This window comes from Cryptomeria japonica, unplaced genomic scaffold (genome assembly GCF_030272615.1).
Source record: "Cryptomeria japonica unplaced genomic scaffold, Sugi_1.0 HiC_scaffold_607, whole genome shotgun sequence".
Taxonomy (NCBI): Eukaryota; Viridiplantae; Streptophyta; class Pinopsida; order Cupressales; family Cupressaceae; genus Cryptomeria; species Cryptomeria japonica.
Window position 1 is genome coordinate 58022 of NW_026729411.1, and position 8537 is coordinate 66558.

The 8537-nt window shown below is 56.8% G+C and overlaps 1 non-coding gene across 1 annotated transcript; it reads left to right on the top strand.

The window, feature by feature from the left end:
* The first annotated feature begins 8418 nt into the window (after positions 1-8418).
* On the top strand, positions 8419-8537 carry LOC131872433 (5S ribosomal RNA). Its single transcript, XR_009370585.1, has one exon. It is a non-coding gene; the product is annotated as a 5S ribosomal RNA (ribosomal RNA).

Sequence of the window (8537 nt, forward strand, 5' to 3'; positions counted from 1 at the left end):
GACGCGTCCGATACACAGATAGTTCCAAGGCGGCCGAGGAGCCTCACCGCATAGCAATCGGGGTGCGAGGCGAGGGATGCGGCGAGAAGGACCCAACGGCTAGACGGAAGAGGCTTCAGGGCCGCCTCGGAATGGTCCAAGCATCGGACGCGCTTGGGGCGACTACCAGTGACAACCCCTTATCCCGCGACGCGTCCGATACACAGATAGTTCCAAGGCGGCCGAGGAGCCTCACCGCATAGCAATCGGGGTGCGAGGCGAGGGATGCGGCGAGAAGGACCCAACGGCTAGACGGAAGAGGCTTCAGGGCCGCCTCGGAATGGTCCAAGCATCGGACGCGCTTGGGGCGACTACCAGTGACAACCCCTTATCCCGCGACGCGTCCGATACACAGATAGTTCCAAGGCGGCCGAGGAGCCTCACCGCATAGCAATCGGGGTGCGAGGCGAGGGATGCGGCGAGAAGGACCCAACGGCTAGACGGAAGAGGCTTCAGGGCCGCCTGGGAATGGTCCATGCATCGCACGCGCTTGGGGCGACTACCAGTGACAACCCCTTATCCCGCGACGCGTCCGATACACAGATAGTTCCAAGGCGGCCGAGGAGCCTCACCGCATAGCAATCGGGGTGCGAGGCGAGGGATGCGGCGAGAAGGACCCAACGGCTAGACGGAAGAGGCTTCAGGGCCGCCTCGGAATGGTCCAAGCATCGGACGCGCTTGGGGCGACTACCAGTGACAACCCCTTATCCCGCGACGCGTCCGATACACAGATAGTTCCAAGGCGGCCGAGGAGCCTCACCGCATAGCAATCGGGGTGCGAGTCGAGGGATGCGGCGAGAAGGACCCAACGGCTAGACGGAAGAGGCTTCAGGGCCGCCTCGGAATGGTCCAAGCATCGGACGCGCTTGGGGCGACTACCAGTGACAACCCCTTATCCCGCGATGCGTCTGATACACAGATAGTTCCAAGGCGGCCGAGGAGCCTCACCGCATAGCAATCGGGGTGCGAGGCAAGGGATGCGGCGAGAAGGACCCAACGGCTAGACGGAAGAGGCTTCAGGGCCGCCTCGGAATGGTCCAAGCATCGGACGCGCTTGGGGCGACTACCGTTGCCAACCCCTTATCCCGCGATGCGTCTGATACACAGATAGTTCCGAGGCGGCCGAGGAGCCTCACCGCATAGCAATCGGGTTGCGAGGCAGATTATTGGGAAGGGAACCCCCTGGGATGCGGCTCAAGCAGTGCCCAAAGGGACTGGAATGCGGAATCACATCGAGAGACCCAAATGCTATACGAGGGCTCAAATCGAATTATCGATTTGGCCACGACATGGACGCATCGGAACGACTACCTTTGCCGAACCACTCGCAATTGCATCCATACCGAAACCAATAGACATTTCCGTTAGAGCCCTCGCATAGCATTCGGGAATCTCGCATGCCCCTCTAAATCGACCAATGCTGGCGCTCAACGAAAATCCGAGCGCTACCACCGTTCGAGCGCCAGCATTGGTCGAGTTAGAGGGGCACGGGGGAGAATGCTCCAGTCAACACCTCCCCTATATAAGTTATTTGTCCGATTCTCGCACAACCGTAGTCTGCCTCGTCGAATCAAACAACGGTCCCAGATTCCGACTTCCGTTCCGTAGAGACCCAAAAGCTAGATGGAGGCTCGCAAGAAAGAGAGTCGGCGCATAGCAATCGGGTTTCTCGAACGTTTAGGGACCGAGCTCACTTGCGGATAGGGCAAAATCCGCCAAGCAACCCAAAAGCTAGACGGGGGCTCGAATCGAATCGCCTAGGCGGCCACAACAACGACGTGTTGGATCGACTACCAGTGCCAAACCATTCAGCAAGACTAGTCTGTGTCGAGGCCGGATAGAGATTCTCAGAGAGCGCCCGTATAGCATTTAGGAGACCTGCCGCGTCCCTCACACTCGACAAATGGTGGTGCACGTTTATAAATCCGAGCGATCCCAACCCTTTCAAGCACCAACATCGGTCGAGATAGAGGGGCACGGAGGGGGCTGCGTGAGACAACACAGTCCCCTATATAAGTTATTTGTCCGATTCTCACACATCCGAAGAATGGTCATCAAATCGGACAACAGCCCAAACTTCCGACTTCCGTCCCAGAAAGCCCAAGAGCTATCTAAAACGTTCATGGCCGGAACTCGATCGCGGCTATACCAGTCCGCCAAGCAACCCAAAAGCTAGACTGGAGCTCTAGTCGAATCACCTCTGTGGCCATTGCAAGGACGTGTTGGAGCGACTACCATTGCCGAACCATTCCGCAGGTCGAGTCCATACCAAGGCCGCATAGAGATTCACGATGAGCTCCTGCATAGCAATCAGGAGACTTGCCGTGTCCATCACAATCGATAAATCCTGGTGCAAGATTTTTGCATCCGAGCGCTCCAACCAGTCGAGCACCAGCATCAATCGACATAAACGGGCACGGGGGGAGGATGCTCGAGAACACTACCTCCCCTATATAAGTTATTTGTCCGATTCTCAAGCAGCCGAAGTCTGGTCATCGAATCGGGTCAAAGACCACAACTTCCGACTTTACCCACAATGCAAGTCATCGAATCGAACATCGGCCCCCGAGTCGGACTCCATGCGTATGTCAGGTCATCGGACCCAAATTCCGCCTTCCTGCGCATGGCGGGCCATCAATATCAACTCGGTCATCGGACCCAAACTCCGCCTTTCTGCGCATGGCACGCCTTCAAATCGGTCATCGGACCCAAATTCCGCCTTCCTGTGCATGGCGGGCCATCAACATCAACTCGGTCATCGGACCCAAATTCCGCCTTTCTGCGCATGGCACGCCATCAACTCGGTCATCGGACCCAAATTCCGCCTTCCTGCGCATGGCAGGTCATCGGACACAAATTCAGACCTCGCCAATATGCCTACGTATCGAATCGGTCATCGGACCCAACTTCCGACTTCATCCATACTGTAGGGTCTTTGAGGTTGGCGCGGTGCGCTCAACCCGGGGAGTCGACCCATCGAAGCATACACCTCCCCTATATAAGCTATTTGTCCGATTCCCACACCTGTGTAGTTTGCACCTCTGACCAGGACATCGACCCCAACTTCCGAACTCGACTGCAACGACGGCACCAGCGCCTTGGTGCGCACCTTGCGACGCACAGTCCCAACATTCGCCTTCCTGCACATGGCAGGTCATCGGACCCAAATTCCGACCTCGCGAGTATGCCTACATATCGAATCGGTCATCGGACACAACTTCCGACTTCATCCATACCGTAGGGTCTTTGAGGTTGGCGCGGTGCGCTCAACCCGGGGAGTCGACCCAACGAAGCATACACCTCCCCTATATAAGCTATTTGTCCGATTCCCACACCTGTGTAGTTTGCACCTCCGATCAGGACATCGACCCCAACTTCCGAACTCGCCTGCAACGACCGAACCAGCGCCTTGGTGCGCACCTTGCAACGCACAGTGCCAACATTCGCCTTCCTGCACATGGCAGGTCATCGGACCCAAATTCCGACCTCGCGAGTATGCCTACATATCGAATCGGTCATCGGACCCAACTTCCGACTTCATCCATACCGTAGGGTCTTTGAGGTTGGCGCGGTGCGCTCAACCCGGGGAGTCGACCCAACGAAGCATACACCTCCCCTATATAAGCTATTTGTCCGATTCCCACACCTGTGTAGCTTGCACCTCCGATCAGGACATCGACCCCAACTTCCGAACTCGACTAAAAAGACCGCACCAGCACCTTGGTGTGCACCTTGCAACGCACAGTGCCAACATTCGCCTTCCTGCACATGGCAGGTCATCGGACCCAAATTCCGACCTCATGAGCATACCTACTAATCGAATCGGTCATCGGACCCAACTTCCGACTTCATCCATACCGTAGGGTCTTTGAGGTTGGCGCGGTGCGCTCAACCTGGGGAGTCGACCCATCGAAGCATACACCTCCCCTATATAAGCTATTTGTCCGATTCCGACACCTGTGTAGTTTGCACCTCCGCTCAGGACATCGACCCCAACTTCCGAACTCGCCTGCAACGACCGAACCAGCGCCTTGGTGCGCACCAAAAGTGCGCACTTTTGGAGGGCACTTTTGTGCGCTCCAAAGGTGCGCACTTTTGGAGGGCACTTTTGTGCGCTCCAAAGGTGCGCACTTTTGGAGGGCACTTTTTGGAGGGCACTTTTGTGCGCTCCAAAGGTGCGCACTTTTGGAGGGCACTTTTTGGAGGGCACTTTTCTGCGCTCCAAAGGTGCGCACTTTTGGAGGGCACTTTTTGGAGGGCACTTTTCTGCGCTCCAAAGGTGCGCACTTTTGGAGGGCACTTTTTGGAGGGCACTTTTCTGCGCTCCAAAGGTGCGCACTTTTGGAGGGCACTTTTTGGAGGGCACTTTTCTGCGCTCCAAAGGTGCGCACTTTTGGAGGGCACTTTTGTGCACTCCAAAGGTGCACACTTTTGGAGGGCACTTTTTGGAGGGCACTTTTCTGCACTCCAAAGGTGCGCACTTTTGGAGGGCACTTTTTGGAGGGCACTTTTGTGCGCTCCAAAGGTGCGCACTTTTGGAGGGCACTTTTTGGAGGGCACTTTTGTGCGCTCCAAAGGTGCGCACTTTTGGAGGGCACTTTTGTGCACTCCAAAGGTGCGCACTTTTGGAGGGCACTTTTCCTGCGCTCCAAAGGTGCACACCTAGGTGAGCACCTTCGACCACACCTTGTAGCACACCAAACTCTGACTTTCGACTTCATCCGCAATGCAGGGTCTTTGAGGTTGGCGCAATGCGCACAACCAGGGGAGTCGACCCATCAAACCCAACACCTCCCCTATATAAGCTATTTGTCTGATTCTCATACATGCGTAGCCTGCAGGAGCAATTAGGACATCGACCCCAACTTTCGGCTTCTAAACGAAAACAAGGTCTTTGAGGTTGGTGTAATGCGAACAACTAGGGGAGTCAACCCATCAAACCCAACACCTCCCCTATATAAGCTATTTGTCTGATTCTCATACATGTGTAGTCTACAGGAGCAATTAGGACATCGACCCCAACTTTTGACTTCTTAACGAAAACAAGGTCTTTGAGGTTGACGTAATGCGCACAACCAGGGGAGTCGACCCATCAAACCCAACACCTCCCCTATATAAGCTATTTGTCCGATTCTCATACATGTGTAGCCTACAGGAGCCATTAGGACATTGACCCCAACTTTTGACTTCTTAACGAAAACAAGGTCTTTGAGGTTGGCGTAATGCGCACAACCAAGGGAGTTGACCCATCAAACCCAACACCTCCCCTATATAAGCTATTTGTCTGATTCTCATACATGTGTAGCCTGCAACAACGATTAGGACATCCACCCCAACTTCTGAATTCGTCTGCGTTGACCGCACCAAAGGTGCACGCCTTGGTGCTCACCAAAATCCGACTTCCGACTTCTTCTGCTATGCGGGGTCTTTGAGGTTGGCGCAGTGCGCACAACCAGGGGAGTCAACCCACCGAATGCAACACCTCCCCTATATAAGCTATTTGTCTGATTCTCATACATGCGTAGACTGCAGCAATGATTAGGACATCCACCCCAACTTTTGACTTCTTAAACAAGACAGGGTCTTTGAAGTTGGTGCAGTGCACACAACCAGGGGAGTCGACCCATCAAACGCAACACCTCCCCTATATAAAGCTATTTGTCCGATTCTCATACGTGTAGTCTGCAGCAGCGATTAGGACATCGACCCCAACTTCCGAATTCGTTTGCATTGACCGCACCAAAGGTGCACGCCTTGGTGTGCACCTTGGAGTGCACTTTGGTGCTCACCTCGGTGCACACTTTGGTGTGCACCTCGGTGTGCACCAAAGGTGCGCACCTTGGAGCGCACCAAAGGTGTACACTTTGGAGCGCACCACATAGGGTCTTTGAGAGGTTGGCGCAGTGCGCACACCAAGGTGGGTGTTGAGGTGCGTGCCGAGGTGGGTGGGTGCTAGGGTGCGCTCCATGGTGGGTGCCAGGGTGGGTGCGTGCTAGGGTGGATTCCAAAGAGGGTCATAGGGTGGGTGCCAAGGTGGGTTGGTGATATAGTGGGTTCAAAGGTGGGTACTAGGGTGGGTTCCAAGGTGGGTCACAAGTTGGGTGCCAGGATGCGTGGGTGTTAGGTTGGGTGCCAAGGTGGGCTCCTGCGTGGGTGGGTGCTAGGGTGGGTTTCAAGGTGGACGCGAGGGCGGGTGCCAAGGTGGGTAACAAGTTGGGTGTTAGGATGGGTGAGTGCTAGAGTGGGTGCCAAGGTGGGTGGGTGCTAAGGTGGATGCCAAGGTGGTTCACAGGGTGGGTGGGTTCTAGGGTGAGTTCCAAGGTGGGTCACAGGTTTAGTGCTAGGGTGCGTGTCAAGGCGGGTGTCGAGGTGCCTGGGTGCTAGGGTGTGGATGCCAATGTGGGTCATAGGGTGGGTACTAGGGTGGGCTGCAATGTGGGTGCCAAGGTGGGTAACATGCTCGGTTGGTTCTAAATTGGGTGTCAGGGTGGGTGTGCACCCACCTTGCCCGAGGTGGGTGCCAAGGTGCCAGTGTGGGTGGGTGCTAAGGTGGATGCCAAGGTGGGTGAGAAGGTGGGTGATAGGTTGAGTGGTAGGATGGGTGGGTGCCAAGATGGGTCACAGGGTGGGTGCAAGGGTGGGTAGGTGCTAGGGTTGGTGTCAGGGTGGGTGGGTGCTAGGTTGGGTTCCAAGGTGGGTGCGAGGGTGAGTGTCAAGGTGGGTCACAGGTTAGGTGCTAGGATGGGTGAGTGCTAGGGTGCAAAGGTGCCAGGGTGGGTGCTAGGATGGGTCGATGCTAGGGTGAGTGGCAAGGTGGGTCCACAAGTGTCAAGGTGGGTGCCGAGGTGGGTGCCAACTTGGGTTCCAAGGTGGGTGCCAAGTGGGCGACTGCTATGGTGGATGCCAAGGTGGGTCACGGGGTGGGTGCCAAGTTGCTAGGTTGTGTTCCAAGGTGGGTGCCAACGTGGCTGCTAGGGTGCGTGGGTTAAAGGGTGTGTCACAACGTGGGTGCCAGGATGGGTGCGCACCCACACTGGCCAAGACGGGTGCAAGGTTGGGTTCCAAGCCCGGTCACAGGCTGGGTGCTAGGATGGGTGGGTGCCAAGGTGGGCACCAGGGTGGGTGCACCCACCCTGGCCAAGGTGGGTCACGGGGTGGGTCCTAGGGTGGGTAACAGGGTGGGTACTAAGGTGCGTGCCAAGGTGGGTCATGGGGTGGGTGCCAAGGTGGGCACCAGGGTGGGTGTGCACCAACCCTAGCCAGGGTAGGTCACGGGGTGGTTGTCGGGGTGGGCGTCAAGGAGCCAAGGTGGGTGGCAAGTAGCCAAGTTGCGTGCCAAGGTGGGTGTCGGGGTGGGTGCCAAGGATCCAAGGTGGGTGCCAAGGAACCAAGGTGGGTGTCTGGGTGGGTGCCGAGGTGGGAGCCAGGGTGGGTCCCAAGGTGAGTGCAAAGGTGGGTGCCAGGGTCAAGGTGAGTGCCAATGTGGGTTCCAAGGTGCCAGGGTCAGGGTGAGTGCCAATGTGGGTTCAAAGGTGCTAAGTTGGGTGCGAGGTTGGGTGCGAGGGTGGGTGGGTGCCAAGGTGTGCTAGGTGGAAGCCCGGGTGGGTCGGCATCCCATGGGTGTCGAGTTGGGTGCCTGATGGGTGCTTCTTGTCAAGTTTTAGTCGTCGGGACTCATTTCGAGCCTTAGAGGTCGTTTCTTGTCCGGTTGCCCTGTCTTCGACCTGGGAACCCAATTTTGGTCCTCGGGTCCCATTTTTTTTTGTCTCGCATCCCACTTTTGGCCTGTGGCCTTTTCGGGGTCGATTCTCGTTTTGGGCATCAGAGCATGTTTCTTCTCCTAAAACCCAATATTTGTTTATTAAGTCTCGGAACACATTTTTGTTCTCGTGGACCCATCATGGGTCTTGGAACGCATTTGTGGTCCTTGGGTCCCATTTTGCATCCCGAAACTTGTGTTTTGGTGCTTGATCCCTATTTTGGGTGCCCACCTTGCACCAAGTGCGCACCCGGGGCAAACCGAGCGCCTTGGTGCACCGGGGCAAGATCGAGCGTGCACCCGAGGCGCCCCGAACATGCACCAAGGTGCACTCGGCCCACATGTGAGCGCAGGTCGTTGCGCCCGAGGTGGTGTGTGGGCACCGCGTTGCAGACGGGACACTGCACGCACACGACGCCCCGTCCAGGTGCACGCACGTAGGCCGGGCCGGGTGCACACCCGACGCCCTAGCAAGGTGCGCGCACCCGGGCAGGGCTCACACTTGGCGAACGGGGCGCACTTCGCGAGGGAGGGTGTGCACCTCGACGGGGGTGGGTGGCCGGGGTGGATTCGCACGTGGGTCGCGGTTTGCTAAGTACACACTGCGACAAGCTCATAACGGGTGCGATCATACCAGCGTTAGTGCACCGGATCCCATCAGAACTCCGCAGTTAAGCGCGCTTGGGCCGGAGTAGTACTAGGATGGGTGACCTCCCGGGAAGTCCCGGTGTTGCACCCT